Here is a 20325-nt window from a genome sequence, read left to right as displayed (position 1 = left end):
AATATACATTTTTAGACTCCCAAATAATTTTTTTTGGAAATTAGAATAGAATAGAAGAACAGGAAGTCCTGCAACAGATGGCATGGTCCCAACAGAGCCCCACACTGAACACTGAGTCAGAAGAGACATAAGCTGTGGCAAATTCTCCAAGAAGCTTGGAACATCCTATCTGCCAACAACCAAGAAAAACTGTATCCAGGTGTACCTAGAAGAATTGGTGCTGTTTTGAAGGCAAAGGTGAAACTATTTATGGCATTATTTTTGAAGACATCCTCACTATGCAACATTTTTCCAAAGTGCCTAACCTACCGTACTAATATATATATATATATATATATATATATATATATATATATATATATACAGTATATATACATAATCACTCACTCTCTCTCTTGTGCACATGCGTGAGCATCTGTTGAGTGAGTGGAGCATGGTGAGTGTGAGTGTGTTTGGAGCTCGTGTGAGTAACCTAATTTTTAAAATCTTTCTCTCTTTTATTCTCAATATTGTTGTGTGAAAAGATAAGTGATAGTTAGGAGGGTTGTTTTGTGTGGGCTGTGTGCTGGCTGCTTCTTTAAAGAAGCATGGCAGGCCCGGGAATGCCAGTACTGAGTAGCCTTATGCGCTGCCACGGCGTGAAAGTGGGGAATGCAGCAAGTGTGGAAGAATGTTGTTTAGCTGTGGGTGACGTGGTTGGATATGATTGTGTGTTGTCAGCATCAAGAATAAATAATGCAACAGTGATTTTTCTGAACACAGTGGAAAAAGCAAATGTATTAGTAGACAATGGTATTGTCATTGACAGTGTTTTCACCCCAGTACTGCCACTCTCTTTACCTTCCAAAAAAGTAACTCTGTCTAATGTTCCACCATTTATTTGTAATGAGATTCTTTCAAAAACTCTCTCTCGATATGGGATATTGATTTCTCCGATCAAAAAAAAATCCCCATGGGATGTGAATCTTCACTTTTAAAATGTCGTCTCTTTCAGACGTTTTGTTTATATGATAGCGAAAGATGATGTGGAGTTGGATGTTGCGTTTAATTTTCGAGAAGATGATTTTGATTATGTTGTTTTTGCAACAACTGAGAAAATGAAGTGTTTTGGTTGTGGCAAGATAGGACTTCTAATTCGAACCTGTCCAGACAAGGAGAAAAGAAAACAAGTGAACGTGTCTGACAGTAACAGCATGACTGATTAGGCTGAGGCGGGACCATCTGAAACTGAAAAAAACAAAAAAAAACAAAAAAAAAACATGATTGAACAAGTTGTAATACAGAAGATGACTGTTGACAAATCAGTTAGCGATAAGCCCATTGAGGATGATTTGACATAAGCAGATAATTCGAGTGAGGTAGCAGAAAATGTACAGTCAAGTAGAAATAAAGAGCAAGATCTACAGATTGTAGAAAGGAATACACATGGAAATATTAGCGATGACAGAGAAGTGGAGCATGCAGTGTTTAAGGTACCTTTTAAAAAGCAAAAGAAATTATGTTTTTAGTAATTTGAAACCTCTGAAGAAGGCAGACATTGATGAAACTAGAGTGAATGATGATTCAGATAGCGACTGTGAATTATCGAATTCTAGTATAACGTTTTCCCAAAGTGAAAGTTTAAGTCGAAATTATGAAGTGGAAGACATCAAGTCATTTCTCGAATCAACAAAAAAGAGGGGTGAATGTAGATTAATTTTTGTATGGAGTGTGAACATTGTACAGTAGTCAGAACCTGCAATTTGAAAATCTTGAAATTAATGTATGGATTCAGATGGGAAAAATGTATTTGTATTTTAAATGTTATTTATTTATTTACTTAATTTTATTTGATGTACATTTACCCTGCAATTCATTCACCCATCGCTTATGTATATAGCCTATAGACAGAGATGTGATGTCATGTATAGTATTCAATGATATGCTTAGAATATGAAAACATGAGGCAGTGAAAATGCATGTTAGATCCAGTGTACACAAGACCTCTCTCTCCGTCAGAAGATATCCATATATCAGAGTTCTGTCTGATATCCAAAACCAGTCAACATCAACAGCTTGTTACGTTAACTTACTCTCCTACCAGCCCAAGAGTCAGCAGGGGGAATACAGAAGAATGAGCAGAGTTTATTGAATAATCTTGAGAGTTCAGTCTATAGGCATGCGCACGAGTACTTCAAAACTACAATGGCGGTATACAGGACTGTGTTTGTGCTGCTCAAGATTTTGAGTTTATTAACGCTTCTCCAGCAAAGTAATTGTAGTAATAAAGCAACCTCATCGTCCGTCCAGACAAAATTGCTCTATGCTTTCGCCATCTTCATTGTTTGTATTCACCGCTCTGTGGAAGAATGCTTATGTGCGCAGGCGCGTAGTGTTTCTTTACAAAGTGACATCGTCAACTACTGGCCTGGCATGCATAATACAGCATTTTTAGTCGTTTTCGCAGATCCATGTGAAAGGGGATCGTTTTGACAACGTTGTCGTCTGTACGCGAAATTTTTCAAAAATGCAAAGGAAAAACTTTTCCGTTTTTAGTACATCGTTGTCGTGTAAATGTACCCTAAGGGGCGTACCCTGATTGTTAATAATTTAGTAGCATCATCTCTGTGGCACAAATTGGCATGCATGGATCCTCCTGTAAAGTTGCTTTTTAGATTTTTGTAGATTTTTTTGGGGATCATCTACATTGGATACCTCAGAGCATACTATATCTGCCAAAAGATGAAGGTGGTCACGGATTGCTACATCTACAAAGTAGAACTGCCAGCCAGTGAGAATAGCTAATGGACTTTAATTGGAGAGCGGTAACCTGCGGAATACGCTGAAGCTAAGAATTTATATGTTTTTTGTTTTCTTTTTTTGGACCTCACAAAACTGGACATTGCAAAGCTGCCTATATTTTATGGGAATCTTTTCAAAGTATGGATGCTGTTCATTCCACAAAGGAAAAGTTGTACAGACTCACTTTTTTGGCTGCTATCTATCTCTCTCTCTCTCTCTCTCTCTCTCTCTCTTTATATATATATATATATATATAGACATAATATTCTCTCTCTCTCTCTCTCTCTCTCTATATATATATTTAATAAGAGTTATGATGACCATTGAAATGTGTACTTTGAAGGTCAAGATGAAATTGTAAGGGGTACAGAATGTAACTGAGCAAAAGTACAAATATGCAATTTCAATAGTAATTGAGGAAAGTACAAATTCCCAAAATATAATACATTAAGCTTAGCTAACACAAAACAACATTTTTTTATTTACTTCATGTTATCTCAAACCCGTATAACTTTTGTTAGTCCAATAAATACAAAAGGAAATGTTAAGGCGTGGTCACATTTAACTTTGCACAGCAAAATTCTGTGGGCGAAGAAAGCGTGGGCAAATGTTAATCCTGTGAAATCAGTAAAAAACGAATTGCCAAGTAGCCTCTTTTTAATGCTGCACTTTATACACCGGGAGAGTGAAGTTAAAAATAGGGGTAGGCCGATAATCGGATCCAATATTCATAATTTTTCTAATTATCTAACATGTTATTTTGTCTGATCTGATTGCCACTAAATTTTAAAACGTGCTCCGTTAGCTCTGATGCCACTGCCTCTCTCTGAAAGATTACTGCTTGTAGTCTGGCTCAATGTCCTGCCCACAGTATTATCGGATTGGTTATATGTCACGAGTAAATGGCCAATCAAAACTGTACTCCATATTTGTGAGGGGGAGGTGGGAAAGAGGAAAGTAGCTAGAGAAAGTTGAGTCACTGAGAGGATGAGCTGTTTTCAAAGGAAAGATAGCAGATACTGAAGTTGCGATAAACATCACAATACTCTATGCCAGCAGTCACCAATTAGCGGACCATGGTCCAGGTCCGGACCCCAGATTTGTTCCAACTGGACCGTGAGACATCATGACAATGGCCGTTTCTACACTTTAGGTTAGCAGCGCGACAAAACAACAGAGCTGTGTACACAGCAAGCAGTCCGGGGCGTAGATAAATCGATATATATTTTTGAATATTTTTCTCTAACACTGAACACGCTTCATTAATGCCCTTTTGTGCTCCATACACGTTGCCTCTCTCCCCCAGCCTGTGACACGAAGTGCCGCATAGTAGAGCTGCAGGCGCGGTTATTTCAACGACAGTAGACCGTAACAGAGAAATACAATGAGCAGCAATATAGATGGGCGGCAGAGATAAGGACTGATTTAAAAGAGTACTCGCCCATATGAGTTGGTGTTTTTACATGTTTTAGCTGATGATGGCATTGATAGTGGTAGCTAGCTAATGTCCTGGTTACTTGCGTAACCTCCGTTCCCTGATGGAGGGAACGAGACGTTGTGTCCCTCCTGCCACAACGCTGAACTACCCGCTGAAATGGCCGGACCTTCTCTCGGCTCCTCAGCATAAAACCTGAATGAGTGGTTGCACGCCAGCTCCTTTTATACCCGTATGTCCGGGGGAGTGGCATGCAAATACCACTCGGCAATTTTTATTGGCCTTTTATCAAAGACCAGAGCTGTCTCGGGCTCCCAAGAGTGACCCCTAGTGTCACTACATCGACACAACGTTGAGTGAGTGACAGATAGGGAACCAACGTTAGGAGGTTTAGCAAACGTAAAATCAACTTTGCTAGCGTTAAATCTTTCACCTCCGTTGTGAATAAAATCCCATTTCCCTTTTTGCACTTGACTAAATGGGCTAGCCAGTAAGCTACATGAAGAGTGTCAACTCCAATAACAGTGAGTCTCGTCTGTTATGCACATGGTAATACATAACATTCTGTATGAGTTATTTAGTTCATTATTTTTATATATTTAAAGTTCAAAAGAAATGCTGCTAGGTGCTCCCTCCACTTAATAATAAAACAAATAATAATAATAATAAATATAATAATAATAATAATAATAATAATAATAATGTTGATATGTTGTTTTCTAGTATCAACATTATTATTATTATTATTATTATTATGTAATGATATACAATCAATATGTTAATATTGAAATGTTCTGTTTTGCACAATTTCATTAAACACATGTTCATAGGCATTTAAAGGATGTTTTGTGTTGGAGTTTGTTTTAGTGTAAATTTGGACACTAACCTTTTCTTTTTTACTGCAAATGTATATCGGCCCCAAATATCAGTTATCGGTCTCCTTGATTACTAATAATCTTCATTGGTATCGGCCCTGAAAAAACATATCATTGACCCCTAGTTAAAAAGAAACTTGCCACTAAACTATCAATGTGGCAATTTGGACAGTCAAATTTCAACAAACCTGAACTCCACGCAAAATCTGCAAGGGGAAAAAATTATTTGCCACCGGAAGTCAATCACTTGAAATTCAAAGTGCCACGGATTCCCAATGAGATGACTGTATTTCGCTCGCAGAATTTCACCATACGAAAGTAAATGTGACCGCACCTTTAGGAAAATGTTAGCCTCTGTCACTATTCTTTGTCATTGCATCTTTTGTCCATGCAATAGAAGTGTGTGGTGATCGAGGCTACTATTCTGCTTAACATCACCTTTCGTGTTGCATGGAAAAAAAGAAAGTCATACAGGATTGGAATGACATGAGGATGAGTAAATGACAAAAAATTTTTTTTCAATTTTTGGGATGAACTATTCCTTTAATGCAATGTCATCTGTCAGCTGACAACAGCAACACTTACTAGCTTAATTTTCTTATAAAGTCCTGATTACTAACTAGCCGGTGATATAAAACTGCATGATCTGTGAGTGCCAAAACAAAAAGAGGAAAAAAAGGAAAAGCCCTGCTTTCCAACCTCTAATCTCTATACCTCACCAATCTCTGCAACCTTCCATAACAAACAAAATGGCTCTCCAAAGGGGGCTGGTAAGAGGGCCCCCTGCCTTCTTGAAGAGGAGAACCCAGTCAGCATTTCAATGACCAAATGCACTGCAGTCACCTACAAAGCAGGAGGGGATTGGAGCCGTGCGACCATGAAACAACATGCGCTATCTTGCGCTAGACAGTCAGGCTTAAACTCTGGCCTACGCCTCTCAGCAGGTAACTCATAACACAATAAATTCAGCCCGGGAGATTATTTTCTCATAGGGCTTAGAGAAGAGCATGTGTTTGTGCTCCATGAGCAGCTCACGTATAAGCGGCACATCAGTAAAGCAAACACGTGTAAGCCTTGGCTGCAGTGGACCCCTGCTTCATCTATCTGCCCCAAGTGGAAGGTCCATTGCTAGGGCTGTAAGGTACACCACACCCCTCAGTGCCCTATAGTTCTTACTTTTTCTTTTTTTATTCTTTATTTCTCATACTTTCTGACCAATATACTCGGTGATGTGCAGTAGCAAAAACTTGTAGTTTAACTACATTTCTCAGTAGCAAGGCGATAGTGTTGCTAGCTTTCAATTCATGTAGCTATTAAGTACCAAAGCTATTTTATTGATTAAAGTCGATGTTAAAAAAATTTCTCCTATCTATTATTAACTTGCCACTAGTAGGCTCTGGTCTGAGGACTGGTGTGCACTGGTGAGATATGGCTAGACACAAAAGTACAAAAAAAGACAAAAAGATAAAAAGTACCTCCAGTACCTTTGAGCCTCACTGAAAATCAACTAGATATTATTTGTCCTCCAGGATTTAAATTAATCCTAATACCTTTTGCTCCAGAAAACGAGGCATATTCTACCTTGCAGAAACAGGAAATTTAATATTATTCATAGGTGCAGATGGTGTCATTTGCTCAACTTTGACACTGATTTTTTTTTCCCCCACAGATTATTTAAGGAATACTTTAAATGAAAATGTTGTCATTATTTACTAATGTTGTTCTAAAATCATATAACTTTTTTCCGTCCATGGAACACAAAAAGAGAAGTTCTGAAGAAGACCGTGGTCGCTTTTTTCAATGCAATTACAAAAAATGGGGAGTTTTCAAGTTTCATAAAGCATCTTAAATGTACCATACATGTGGTCCATACGACTCCTGCACTATATTCCAGGACTCCATAAGTCATACTATAGAATTGGTTGAGAAACTGACCGAAATTTAAATAGCTTTTTGTTGTAAATTGACTTCTGCCCTAGCTCTCCTTGGTACATTCATGAGAGCTCACGAGAGAAGTAGCAATGAATGATTTGTTAACGAAGCGTTCATTTAAGCATATTTTTTCAAGAAATCAGTTGATCTGGTTCACATAACCAGTCCAAACAAATCTTTCACAAATGTACCAAATAGAAGTAGTGCAGATGTCAAGATTTTAATTGAATAATGACTTAAACGTCTGTTTCTCAGACAAAGCTATTGTGTGATTTCAGAAGACTTACAGCACACAAGTCATATGGACCACTCTTATGGTACTTTTGCCCTTTTTTATGCTTGAAAGCGCCAGTCCTCATTTATAGTTAAAAAAAAAATAAAAAAAAGCAATCAATACACCCTCTTTCTGAAATTTCTCTTTTTTTTGTTTGTTCCACGGAAGCAAGAAAGTCATACAGGTTTTGAAAAAGCATAAGTGTAAGTATATGATGACAGAATTTTCATTTTTAAGTAAACAATCCATCCATTTTCGTTACCACTTAGTCCATTTGGGTCGTGGTAGCAATAGGGGGAGCAGAGAGGCCCAGACATCCCTGTCCCCTGCAACATCTTCCAGCTCAACCCGGATGACCCCCAGCCGCTCCCAGGCCAACTGGGAGTTGTAATCTCTCCAGCTGGTCCTGGGCCGACACGGGGTCTCTTCCCAGTTGGCCATGTCTGGAACACCTCCAGCGGGAGGCACCCAGGGGTCATCCTTACCAGATGCCCGAACCACCTTAACACCTGGCTCCTTTCAATGCGGAGGCGTAGCAGCTCTATTCTGAGTTCCTCCTGGACGGCCGAACTCCTCACCCTGTCACTGAGAGTGAGTCCCGCCACCTTGCGGAGACAACTCATTTCAGCTGCTTGTATCCGTGATCTCATTCTTTTGGTCATTACCCAGAGTTCATGACCATAGGTGAGGGTAGGGATGTAGACCGACCGATAAACAGAGAGCTTTGCCTTATGGCTCAGCTCCCCCTTCAACACTACAGTCCAGTACAGCGACCACATTATTATTTTTAAGTAATCTACTCCTTTAAATGTTTCTATCCTCTGGTCGCATTTTAGGGGCTTTGATTCATCAACTCCCCAACACTAATCTCAAACAAGGTTGCTGGAAAGGAAAGAGAGGGAAGGAACTGGGCAAGGCAAAACAGGGAACTTTAACTTTCTGTCAGTGCTGTGATCATGCATGCCTTTCTGATGTCTCTGTTAACTGGCAGCCTATTAGAAGTGCTAATAGTGCAGCAGAGAGGCACAGCTTGAGACATTAATGTGATGGGGGCCAATCATTAGTCACGCCTCAATCAACCTGTTCCTGACACCTGCTGCCACCTATTGCAAATCAATCAAGGCTCCATAATCTTATAACACCATAGCTCCCACCAAGATGTAACAACTGTCACAAAAGTCTGCAGGTTTCGGACACACATACAAAAACATAATGATGGTTTATAACGCAAATTAAGCATGTAGGATGAGATAGTGTGACACCTCATGTAAGCAAATGATATGATATTTGATAAAATATTGTTGTGTTGCATATTAGGGAAATACAGCAAACATGTTTTTTATCACGTGACGGTGTTTTATGTGCATCTATTTGATAAGAAATATTATTTGTGAACCTAGAGCAATAGTAGGTCAAAAAAGACAAATATTAATATTTAATTTAATGGAAACTTTTTTTAAATTGATGTTGGTAAAGAGCTTGTATGGATGACAATGGGGGAGGGGGTCTTAAACTATTATAGAGCGTAACAGTGCTCACCCACTTTTTCAGCCATCTGAGACCAACTCGTTTGCATCATTCAGTGTGTCATGGGAGTGGGTGGTCGCTTCTTTGCTTGTTTGGTGTGCTTTCTTGGCCGCAGTTCTTTGATTGGTGGATCATTTTCTGCTGAAATGCAGGCAGAGACCTACTGACTAGGGCTGTCACTATCGATTATTTTGGTAATCGAGTAATCTAACAATTTTTATGACGATTAATCGAGTAATCGGAAAAATTATTTAATAACTCAGATAGCATTAAGTTGTCGAGGTGGTCACGTTTGGCTAAAACACATTAATTAGTTTTGATGTATTTTACGATTAAATAACAACACCAAAACAATTGTACAAATAATATCTAAAGCCAACAGACATCCAAAGCAGATCTATAATATAAAAAGATGTATATTCAAGCTGATTGGCTTCACCAACACTTTAAATGCAAGATCTACTTTTTTCTTTTACTAGTTCAACATGATCTACCAATTTTAGTTTAGAACACATATCTGGGGAAACAGGCAAGGGAAATAAAATATTTGATCTTTTCAGAAACAATGTCTGCCCACCAATATTTTTTATTGAGGATAAGTTATGTGGTTAAACTATTTTATACAGATATAAAAGCTATTTTATTTTATTTTATTGTATTTTTTTAACTATCACTTGCATGCAAAACAGAATACAATATTCACAGTATTCACGTGTGTCATGTGTATTTTGTTGATTCATGTCTTTTATTTTGAAAAGTTTAGTTCCTGTTTCATGTCATGTGATCCCTTGTCATGTGATTTCATGTTTTCCCTCCATGTTCATGTGTCATGTTTTCATTGGTTTATTGTTTAATTAGCTTGTTATCAGTTCTGTTTGTTCATTGGTTTATGTTCCCCATGTCCACGTATTTAAGCCCTCATGTTTGCATTGTCTAGTTGTTAAGTATTGAATGAATATAAATATGCATAGTAACATTGTTTATAGTCAAGTCATGTTTATAGTCAAGTTTATGTTTTATGTTTCACGATTGTAGTTAGGGTTACTGGTTATCACGATTGTAAGTAAACTGTACTTGGGTTCTCTCTACACTTCGTCATCATCATCATAGCTAGTACCAGCAAAGTTACAATGTGATATCAATTTTTTCACACTTGCACTGAGCTGCAGCAGTTATGGTCATTGTTGCGCTTGTGCTACATAGGCTACTGCAGATCACAAAACCTTGTCGCTTGCCACGTACCGTGTGAAATGCCTTCTGGACATTCAGTTCCTTATTGAGTAAAAACATAATTTCACATGCAGAGATAGCCATTTCTTCCTCAGTAAGCCAAAGTTTTATAATGCATCTGTGGTGCAGCTGTGGCTTTAACAGCAGACTCCTGTTGTCCTTTGACTGACAGCATACAGACCTGAGGTTTTATTCAGTAAATAAAATTCTCTGGATTCCCACATTGAGTTTTACCTGTAATAATGTCCATAAACTATAAAATATTTATCAGAAGTGAGGCATTGCAATCTATTTTTTAAACAATCATCACAAAATCTAATTTACATGAGGAGAAAGATCCTATTACATGGTATGTAATAATTAAATTAAATGGTAATTAATTTACACAGAACATAACTCAAACGATAATTTGCTGACAATAACCTTCTTAGATCATCTGGATTCAGTCAGATTTATTGAACAGAATGTGTTTGTGCATCCGTAACTGCGTGTGTAACTTATCTGTAACTAAAGTCCGACGGACAATACAATTTTATCTATTTATACAATTTACCTATACTATACAATTGTATAGATAAATGGTTTTAGATTGCATTCCAAAATGTTTTTTTCTGAGTTCTAGCTGTCCCGCACAGCGATGAAGAACTCAACTGCTCTCGCGCATCTGGACACACAGCACCGCAAACGCATGCAGATGAGCTTACCGGGTGGGTGTGCCTGGCGGGTTTGTGAAAACAGGATGTCATCTTTTCAAGTGCTGTTGCATTGCTAGAGTGATGTTTTTTAGGTCCTGCATTGTTTTTCAAATCGGTGAAGTGCTGTCACACAGCTGACACCTCTTGTCATTATGTGTTCGCACCCTCATCCGTGGACTGCATCACTTCCATCTTATTTTTGATTTGTCAGTTCGGCAATTTTATAATCGAGGAATTTTTTAAATCAAGTAATCAAATTAAATTATCATGACAGCCCTACTATTGACAGTCATATGTTTAACGGAGAGCTTAACAGACACATCATGGCAAAGTTTGGAGCCATTGATTGGGGAAACATCAGGCACGTGCAGAAGGGGTGGCACTAGTGGCTTGAGCCATGCCCTTTTGCATGAAGTGTCCCTCAAATGCCACCCAAAATGAAAGCTTGCACACCCAAATGAAATTACTTTTTGTTTTATTTTACACATAATTACAATCTATCTACAGGAGTCTGCAGTTGCGTGTAAGTGTGTTTATTTCATTGTTTTACTTTGTTGTAGAGTGGTATTCATTGCTAGACTTGTGCTGTTTGTTTATTGTCTTGAACTTGTGCTGTTTGTTTACTGTCTTGAACTCGCATCGCTTAAACGTATGTTGGTGTGTGTGTGCTATATTGTTTTGACTTGTCCCAGGTTATTCACTGCTAGATTTAAGCGTTGGTTGTCCAGTGTGTGTTAAACTATCGTGGTTTTTAGTGTCTATAAACAGTGCTTCACTTGTTTAGAGTATTATTTATTGCTAAATTGCATCATAATTTATTTGCGGTGTACAGAAGTTTCTCTGTTTCTCTTTGTTGTGCTAAGTAGCATTAAGGCGTGTCCTGCTTTTTTCACGTATAGATCACGTATAAATTTGACTTGAATGCTGACACGGAAGTGGTAGCACTCGTGTAAAGCCCTCCTCGTGTGAAGACCTACTTGGGTAAAGACCAACGAGTCTACCTGTGCGAGTCCACCGAGCAAGGACACCGACAAGGCGCCACTCAACATAGCACTTAAGTATCTTGTTATTGTGTCTCTTTTCTTATTTTCCTTATACTAACATGTCTACTTCACGAATGACACATGCCTTCAAGCACATCGCTGTTATCTCTTACAGACCATTTACACAATATCGATGCAAGACCAAACGCAACCCACACAACCTACGGCCACTTTGCACTTCAGCACCTGCTCCGCTCTCTTTCTCAGTGGGACTCTGGAAGTGCCAGTCAGCTGTGAACAAAGCTGACTTCATTCCAGCCTTTGCCACGCAGTCCACCCTCAGAATCCTGGCACTGACATAGATACGACCAGAGGATACAGCAACACCTGCTGCTCTCTCCAACAACTTCTCCTTCTCTCACACCCCTCGACACACCGGTAGGGGTTGGGGAACAGGTTTGCTCATTCATAACAACTGGACTTTTTCACCACACTCTTCACTATGTAACAATACTAGTTTTGAATTCTATGCTATTACTACAATGCAACCCACAAAAATACATGTTGTTGTCATCTATCGACCTCCAGGTCAGCTGACAAACTTTCTTGAGGAGTTGGATGTCCTACTGTCCTCCTTGCCAGAGGATGGTAGGCCACTTGTGGTTCTTGGTGATTTCAACATACACCAAGACAAGCCCCAGGCCACTGAACTGAATAATCTCCTGGCCTCATTTGACTTGGAAAAACTGCACACCACAGCAACTCACAGATCGGGCAACCAGCTGGACCTCATCTTTACACGTAACTGTACCAACTCAAATATTCTTGTTACTCCTTTACATGTCTCTGATCACTACTTTGTTCAATTCAACATGACCCTCCCATCTACATTGAAACAGACTCCACATTTGGTTTCCTTTCGCCATAACCTCTGTTCCCTTTCACCCTCTCGCCTTTCCGCTGCTGTCTCTACCTCTCTTCCTAAACAAAATGTATTTACCATGCTTAATGTAAACACTGCCACAGACACACTAAGCTCTACTTTAACAGCCTGTCTAGACAACATCTGTCCTATCTCCTATAGGCCAGCGTGTGCTACAACACCCAGCCCCTGGCTGTCTGACGTCCTTCGTGAACATCGGACTGACCTCAGGGCAGCTGAGAGGAGATGGCGGAAATCTAAAGATCCAGCAGATCTAGGTAAATATCAGTCTCTGCTTGCAACTTTTTCAGATAACATTAAATCTGCAAAAACCTCCTATTACCAGAACAAGATCAACAGCACCACAGACACTCGTAGCTTGTTTAGAACATTCAGCACACTTCTCTGCCCTCCCCCTCCACCACCAGACACATCACTAACATCAGATGTCTTCGCCACATTTTTTACTAATAAGGTTACAACCATCAGCAATACATTCTCAGCACCTGTCTCCTGTATGCAACTCTTCTGTCTCTATGCTCTCTCCTGCAGCAGCACGTCTGGTCTTTAATGAACCAAAGAGAGCACATGTTACACCATTCCTTGTCTCTCTCCACTGACTGCCGGTTGATGCACATATCAAATTCAAGACTCTGATGCTGGCATACAGAACAGTCACTGGGTCTGCTCCAGCATACCTAAAATCATTTATGCAGAGCTACGCACCCACTAGAAGCCTGCAGTCAGCTAAGGAACGTCGCCTTGTTGTACCTACACAAAGAGGCACCAAAACACTTTCCCGGACTTTCAGCTTCATCGTACCACGTTGGTGGAACGACCTTCCCAACTCCATCCGTGAAGCTGACTCACTCTCTGTCTTCAAAAAACGACTAAAAACACGTCTTTTCCATGAGCACTTAACCAGTCATTAAAATAATAATAATAATAATAATAATAACAATAATTTCCTGTTGCACTTTATTCTGTTTTGAATATTATTATGATGCTAGTGAAACTTTGTAATACAGCACTTTTCATACCACTGTCTCCTTAAGATGATTCGATTATGTTTTCCTCTTTTGTAAGTCGCTTTGGATAAAAGCGTCTGCCAAATGAATAAATGTAAACGTAAATTATAGTATTTAGGGGTGTAAAAATGTGTCAATCTTACGTTGAAACTTTGATGTATTGATTACAGAATTTAATAATCAATTATGACTTTCGCAACGGTGTGCAATGTGACTGAGGAAACAAATGTGCACATTAAATTAAGAAAATTAAGTTCTGATTTCTGCCTCATCGTTCATAATTGCACACGACTGTATAAGCAAAATAAGTTAATTGTTGTTCTTTTCGATATATTATGCATATTGTGTAATATTTGGAGAACACATTTGGAGAGGTAGGCGATAGTGTACTGTGTCCTTATCGTGTTACACGTCATTAAGTTTTTAATTCTGTGAGCCTGCTTGGCTTAAAGATCAGACTTATCTGCCTGTATAGATACCAGATTTTATTTATATTTCAGTTATTGGTTCGGTAAATGTTCCTGTGATTATATGCAGTATTACACATAATCAGCAGTCTACTTACCATCTGTTTGTGTTAGTTTGCATAAAGGCAGACATGATATTACCCTTTATTCATATTGGCTCAATAATCGACGTAACAACAGAATTATGTTTTTATTTTATTTTTTATGAACCAAACCTCCCTGTACTCCATAAATACAAAGAATGATCAGAACTTTTTTTTTAAAATCTTCTAACAGTTGTGCATTCTTCTGTTCAACACAATGCAATAAGCATTTATCCTATTTCTTATCCACAATTACATATTTGAACCAGTGAATGAAACCTAAACCCATTTTTTGTTTGTATAGTGCAAATTATCCCACCATGTATATTTTCATCTTTAGCATATTTTTGAAAATAATTATGAATACAAAGTAATTTATGCAATTTTTTTTACAAATTATTAAACATAATATTTTCATACATTAACAGGCCTACTTCACTGATAAAAGTGCCATTAATTTTAGTTGAGCATTAAAATGTAACACAGGGCTAAATAATAAATAAATATTATAGCGAAAAAGAAATTGATGTCGCGCACACACCAAGTCCGGCGAATATTGTATTCCAAAAGCCCCCAACCCCTACCGGGCAGACTATTTTAAGCAACTGCCCCTCAAAAAGCTTTAGAGCACCTGCCCCTCAAAATGCCTGTGCATGTCCCAGGGAAACATGGTCACATTACCCCCTCCAGAGAGAGAATAAACAGAAAAGGAAGCATCTGTTGCCAGTTACACACTGTAGAATCCTCTAATTACATTGTGCCTGGTTGCTGAAAAAAGCAACAACTAAGATATAAAACAAATGAACGAAGATTCAGTCTCATCTAGTCTTGTCTGGTCTAGTCAGGGGATAAATTGGGCTGGTACAATCCAGCACAGCATTCTGCCATCTTCGATTAAAAAAAGGCTGAAGAAACAATGGCTGGCAATTAATTTGCCAATCTGGGGCGATGCTAGGGGTGTATAAGGTTGTGTAACCTTGTAGGGTACAATGGGGCTAAAGGCACCCATTTAGGAAATTTAGCTTTTTCTCTGGTTACAAAATGTATCAAGTAACCATGACGTTCCCTATCTGTCACTCACTCGACGTTGCGTTGATGTAGTGACACTAGGGGTCCCTATACAAAATGCCACAACTAACTGAACTGTGTTACGTGAACTGGCGGTGCGAGATGGGCAGACCGCTGTGTGCCTCGTAGCCAGTGTACCAGGCCATCACGTAACCTCCCCCAACGCTCTTATGAGTGTTTAACGGTCCTTTGGGAACAAGTCAACTGCACAACAAAAGGGACAGTCTAGCCCAGCTGAGGCTGGGAGCCATAAGTGTCTACGTCAGGGGGTGTCCACGGAGGACACACCCCACCCAAAAAGGGGGGGGGGTATTTTGAGTGGAATACGTCACATGGTCTTACCGAGTCTTGTCGGAAGTATGTCATGTGGAGAGGTCCTATGGTAGGTCCTACCCGAAGGGGGAGGAGTTTCTACAAAGCATGGCGACCGGGGACAGAGGGGCCTCTGCCCAAGGAAGATGCAGTTTACCAACAGGGAAACGATTTTGCGGAAGATATCACATCGGGTCGCCTTTGGGGAACCAGCACATGTGGAGCACTTACCTCAGTACAGGGGCCTCATTAGCACACGTACTGGGCCGGCAGTGAGTTTCTCCACAAACTCAACTGCCAGAGGGCTAAGGACGAAAGTCATCCAGGGAACACAGTCTGTGAACACGACTTGGAATCAAGAGTGCACATCTTAACCTCAAGGGAGGGGAAAGGTGCTATGCGCAAGCGGTACACCCGGCCAGCTGTCCCGGAACTTACCTGCTCGTGCCTGCCAATACATGGGACAAGGCCGGCTCAACCTGGAGATTGTAGAACCTCGTAAAGGTGTAGGTTGCTGCCCAGCCCGCTGCTCTGCAGATGTCTGCCAAAGAGGCGCCACTGGCCAGGGCCCAGGAAGCCACCACACTCCTGGTAGAGTGAGCTCGTAATCCTGCAAGGGGTGGCACATCCTGAGCCTGATATGCCATCGCAATGGTGTCAATGACCCAGTGGGCAATCCTCTGTTTGGAGACAGCGCTTCCTTTACACTGTCCACCAAAGCAGACAAGAGCTGCTCGGAGCTTCTTAAGCTCTGCGTGCGATCCAAATAGATGCGTAAAGCTCGCAGCGGACACAGCAATGCCAAGGCTGGGTCTGCCTCCTCCTGGGGCAGCGCTTGCAGGTTCACCACCTGATCCCTAAAAGGGGTCGTGTGAACCTTGGGTACATAGCCTGGTCAGGGTCTCAGGATCACGTGAGAGTAACCCGGACTGAAATCCAGGCACGATTCGCTGACAGAGAACGCCTGCAGGTCCCCTACCCTCTTGATGGAAGTGAGAGCAGACAGGAGGGCAGTCTTCAAAGAGAGTGCCTTAAGCTCAGCTGACTCCAAGGGCTCAAAGGGAGCTCCTTGTAGACCCTGAAGGACTACAGAGAGGTCCCATGAGGGGACAAGGCGCAGTCTGGAGGGATTCAACCTCTTAGCGCCTCTCATCACCTGATGATCAAGTCGTGCTTCCCCAAGTACTTACCAACTACTGCATCGTGATGAGCCGAAATAGCGGCTACATACACCTTCAAGGTGGAGGGGGACAGCCACCCCTCCAGCCTCTCCTGCAGGAAGGAAAGCACTGATCTGACTGCGCATCTCTGGGGGCCGCTGGAGCACCATACCTGCAAAAATGGGACGGTGGTCATGACGACAGCCGTGCGCACCAGACATGTGATCCAGGAAATGAGAAAACCACCCTTTTGTTGAACTTTTGGGTACAGCAGCCTCTTGGGCATGCGGCAGAAAATGAAACAAAGGATTTTCCTCCCGGCCCTCCACCAGGGGATGGAGTGGTCTGCTCACCAGCTCCAGAGAAGCAGGTCTCCTCGCCCCTGGGTTGCCAGTCTCAGGGGCGCTTCGAAGCCTTCCTCAGGTTCTTAACGGCCGGCCGTGAGACGGGTGGCATCTGCTTCCTGCATTGGGCTCCACGCCGGGGCCGGGCCACGGGGCGTGCTGCGGCGGAGCTGGTGTTGTTGCTGCAGAAGAACGCCCTTGGTGACGAGCAGACGGGGTGCAGGGTCTTGAGCCGTGCCGGGGCAGGATGTGTTGTATGGCCTCCGTCTGCTTCTTCACCACCGAGAACTGCTGGGCAAAGTCCTCGACGGTGTCGCCGAACAGGCCAACCTGCGAGATGGGGGCGTTAAGGAACCGTGCCTTGTCAGCATCTCGCATCTCAACCAAGTTGAGCCAAAGGTGGCGCTCCTGGACCACCAGGGTGGACATTGCCAGCCCGAGAGACTGCGCCGTGACCTTCGTCGCCTGGAGAGCGAGGTCGGTCGCTGAGCGCAGTTCCTGCATCAAGCCCGTGTCAGAACTACCCTCTGCAGTTCTTTTAGCGCCTTGGCTTGGTGTACTTGCAGGAGAGCCATGGCATGCAGGGCGGAGATGGCTTGTCCAGCGGCACCATAGGCCCTAGCCATCAGAGACGACATAAACCTACAGTCCCTGGACGGGAGCTTCGGGTGCCCGTGCCAGGTGGCAGCGCTCTGCTGCACAAGTGCATCTGGGGGATCAATGAATACCCCCTGGCCACTCCACCATCGAGGGTAGTGAGAGCGGGGGAGCTGAAAGACCGGGCAGTAAAAGGTGCCTCCCACGATCTTGTCAGCATCTCATGCACTTCCGGAAAGAAAGGAACGGGGATGGGGCTTGGCCGTGGGCGGCGCCCCGAGCCCAGGAACCAATCGTTGTCCAATCGTCATTCAGGGGAGAGTGGAGGGTTCCACTCTAGCCCGACGCTCGCGGCTGTCCGTCATTTCCGCGTCGGCCTGGGACTGGGCGACCATTCCCGAAGGAGGAAGCCCAGTCGAAGCCTCTGCATCTGACTGGACGAGCCCGCTCTCTGATGCTGCGCTCGATAACTCATCATCTTCCCGGGCTCCGAACAAGAGGTCGAACTCGCCCTGAGACGAGCTGGTGGTCTCGTCCGAGCGCCTGACCAGGGCAAGCAAGCGTGCTGGGAAATGGGAGGTCTGTGGGGGGATACCCGGCGGAGGTGGTCCCATTGATGTCCCCAAATCGCCCCCAGCACCAACCGGCACAGCCTCATACCCGTAGGTAGAAGGACCGAGGCGGGGAGCCGCAGGGGTGGCTTGCTTTCTTACGAATGCAAGCCGCGACCGCAACGTTGCCATGGTCATGTTCTCGCAATGAGGACAAGACCCATCCACGAACGATGTCTCCACGTGGGCAGTGCCCAGACACATAAGACAACGATTATGGCCATTAGAAGCAGAGAGATAACGACCGCAACCATGAATAACATACAAACGGAAAGGCATCTTTAAAAAGACGTTCCGTGTCTGCCGCTCTTTTAGAATGAAATGAAAATATACTCTCTTTTTTTTTTTTTTATATACTCTTTTGTTGTTCTGCCGAAGTGTCCAGGGGGAGAAGCCGCTGAAATGCGCCGTAAAATCCAGCAGATGAGGTGAATGAACTCGCGGATGAATTCAGCTTCAATGAATAGAACCGCTCGGCTCCGAAGAGAAAATCTGATTGAGTGGTTGCATACCAGCTCCTTTTATACCCGTATGTCCGGGGGAGTGGCATGCAAATTCCACTCGCCAATTCCCATTGGCCTTTTTTCAAAAAAGCAGAGGTGTTTGGGGCTCCCAAGAGTGACCCCTAGTGTCACTACATCGACACAACTTCGAGTGAGTGACAGCTAGGGAACGGAAGATTGTTTCAATTAAAATTCAGTTATTTAAAAAGAGTGGTGAGGTAACACCTGGGGTAAAATGGGGTTTAAAGTAAGGGATTTAAAGTAATATCGTGCAGATATAGGGGCAATAGCTATAGTACAAAATTTGTCAACTAATGCAAATAAATTGAGACATTAAACAAATTAAATTTGTTTAATTAAGATGATGCTTACTCTAAATAACTACTTCAGAAAAAAATAAACTATTTCCTGTTAATTTCAAACACATTTGGCATTGTATTACATCTCAAGTAGACTATTCTATAAACAAACTAATCTCTATTATGATTGGATGAGTCAATGTGAACCCATTTTGAACATTTTTCATAAATCTATTCGCACCACTTAATTTTTTTTTTTTTTTTTTATGTTAGCTACATAAATTTGCAACATTTCAAAAAAATATATATATAAAAAATTTCATCAAACTGCCTCAAAATCAACCTTTAGACACCACACGCAAAGATCTCGTGGATCAGGAACATTTTGCAGTGCATAGTGAAAAACAGGTGTTTAGGAAAGTACTGTGGTAGTTTTTGTTGCTATTTAGTTTTTTGGAAGAAAATATTCTGCTCGCTGTGCATCAAACAGTGTCTCCTTTTACGTTCATTCATCCTGACAAGAACCGCCCACTCAGACAAGAAGTACTGACTGACATGTAAACTGGCCAATCATCGATAAGAAGATACATATGATTCAGCCAATGAGATTGAAACTTTTGGATGTAATTACCTCAATTGCTTTAGACAGATGGTTCGTAGGTATACTGAACAATAATGAAATGGACATTTAAAAAATAAATAAATAAACAGCCTCAGCCAGCATCAGCACTTAAACAGCAAGATGCGGCTGTTTCAGGTATGTGTAACTACAATATAGCTTAATATATTGCATTGTCAATGAGGCTAACTACAGGTTTCATCATTATATTATTTTCATTTTTGTGTATTTTTTTTTTTTAATCGTTTCTCTGATTTCTATTTGAGACAAAGAAAATCTAGAGAGGTTTCTGACTAGCCCTCACACAGCCGCAGTCTTCCCAAAACACACGCGCGCACACACTCTGTTTCAGTTTTTTATGAGGACATTTCTAGTGTCCCCATAATTTAAATCGCTTAAACATACTAAATTATGTTTTATTGAAAATGTAAAAATGCTAAAAGTTTTCTGTGAGGGTTAGGTTTAGGGGATAGAATCTGTAGTTCATACAGTATAAAAATCATTATGTCTATGGAGAGTCCTCATAATGATAGCTGCACCAACGTGTGTGTGTGTGTGTGTGTGTGTGTTATTTATCTAT

General features: G+C 41.5%; 1 protein-coding gene and 1 long non-coding RNA gene across 3 annotated transcripts in view; one reads left to right on the top strand and one right to left on the bottom strand.

The window, feature by feature from the left end:
- The window catches only part of LOC127439839 (transmembrane protein 132E), a 549732-nt gene that overhangs the window by 227006 nt on the left and 302401 nt on the right, over positions 1-20325 (bottom strand). The window lies entirely within an intron of this gene.
- LOC127439920 (uncharacterized) lies at positions 1363-12933 on the top strand. Of its 2 annotated transcripts, none has more exons than XR_007897025.1 (4): positions 1363-1472; positions 11649-12170; positions 12321-12533; positions 12817-12933. It is a non-coding gene; the product is annotated as an uncharacterized LOC127439920 (long non-coding RNA). The 2 variants fall into 2 exon arrangements; XR_007897024.1 differs by having other exon boundaries at positions 11649-12188.

This window comes from Myxocyprinus asiaticus, chromosome 4, assembly GCF_019703515.2.
Source record: "Myxocyprinus asiaticus isolate MX2 ecotype Aquarium Trade chromosome 4, UBuf_Myxa_2, whole genome shotgun sequence".
NCBI classification, from domain to species: Eukaryota; Metazoa; Chordata; class Actinopteri; order Cypriniformes; family Catostomidae; genus Myxocyprinus; species Myxocyprinus asiaticus.
This window is presented reverse-complemented; position numbering and strand designations above follow the sequence as displayed.